The sequence below is a fragment of the Anopheles arabiensis genome (assembly GCF_016920715.1).
Source record: "Anopheles arabiensis isolate DONGOLA chromosome X unlocalized genomic scaffold, AaraD3 X_pericentromeric_contig0001, whole genome shotgun sequence".
Classification (NCBI taxonomy): domain Eukaryota; kingdom Metazoa; phylum Arthropoda; class Insecta; order Diptera; family Culicidae; genus Anopheles; species Anopheles arabiensis.
Genome location: NW_024412079.1, coordinates 683,306 through 685,000, shown reverse-complemented (window position 1 = coordinate 685,000; position 1,695 = coordinate 683,306).

The window sequence follows — 1,695 nt, the reverse complement described above, 5'->3', positions numbered from 1 at the left end:
TACACTCTTGATCACGCGAGGCGCAAGTCCCCGTGACCACCGAGATTTGTTCTGTGACGCCGGAGCGTCGTTGGCGCCACTCGATAGACTGCACAAGCAGACAACGTCGGATGCATTGCACATGGCTAGCGGATCTACTCTCTGCACTGCGTCGGGTGTTCCTACGTCTGTCTGGAGACATTGCTAGGCCAGTACGGCACTCTGCGCACTCTTGCTTGTCCTCTTCGAGCGACGGGCCTCTAAGCGGGGTTGTATTCCGGTACGACACATCGACTGGTACACATTGCACGCACTAACGATCTCTCTGCACTGAATGGAACTCATTCATAACCACCGTGACGGGAGACTTTGCTAGTACGCACGATACTCTGCGCATGTGCACATGTTTTACAACCCAACCAACTTAAGCACCTAGGGGAAGTTGTGATGCCATCTGAACACCCACCGACTGATGCATTGAACGGCTAAAGTTGACCTTCAATCCGAACTGGCACTTTGCGGCGTGGAGGCAGTTGCGCGACCACTCCTATCCCAAACCAACAAAGCATGGTGTATCCTAAGTGTTCGGTACAAGCACACCACGACGGGACACATTGAACGGTTCAGCGATCTCTGCACTAGTGGAAGAACTCCAACGTGATACGGGAGACATTGCTCTAAACCGAACGGCATCTCTGCGCGTTTACTTGACGCACCCCCAACTTGGTCAACTGTTGGACTTTTTCGTAATCACGGCGGGACACATTGAACGAGCTCTAACGGATCTCTGCACGCATGGAACATGGTGGCGGGAATCATTGCTAGAACCGAACGGCGCCTCTGCGCGATGTACAAAGCCCAACAGGAACCTCGTATCGGCTGCCGAGCCGGAGCTTGAACAACTTGGACTTTCACCTCTAATTTATATCAACTCACCACTCCCCGAGGGATCCGCAGAATTGCTTCTGGGTCCCGTATCGTTATTGCGATTCGTGTTTGCATTACACTACATTGAACTATTCCAACTTGTTTATCCGCATGGCGAACATTTGCTGCATAGAACATTTAAGTTCCACTTCGCTCTCCCCTACGTGGGTCTGAGCTTCGCTCTCAGGGAAAAAATATGCCACATTTGGTAGGGAGACCCGGTTTCATCACGCTTTGTGCCCTGCACCATATATACCCTCATAAATTTATTCATTGGATTAGATCCAAGGAACACCAGATCATGCACCACTACCCATAATAGCTCATCGAGCTTAGCGTGAATCCTTCGGGTTTCCCTAAGAAGTTCGATTGGTCTTGCAGAGTTTAAAGACAACGAAGCTTAGTTTCAAGCAATGGTTAATATACGCGTATTCAAAACCCTTAGCTGTTACAACTTTTTACTAGAAACCATCACGACGAAGTCTTTGGGTCCGTAGACCCGTGATGTACTGCTCCAGGGAACGTTTTGATAGGGTGGAAGCTCAAAATCATAGGTTAAAATCATCGGCAGAGCCCACCAGACACCACTTTTGCTTCATTAGTTCGGACTATAGGCATACGACGATTTTTATCGCGGAGGGACGTATGACCCAAACGGGGGCTTAATGACCCACTGCCACTGCAAACCATGCTCCTACGACTAAATAGAGGTAAAAACTACGATTTGGTGCAATCTTCATGTTTGACCTCGTAGCAAGGTACCCTCCCTATAGTAGGCAATGAACAAAT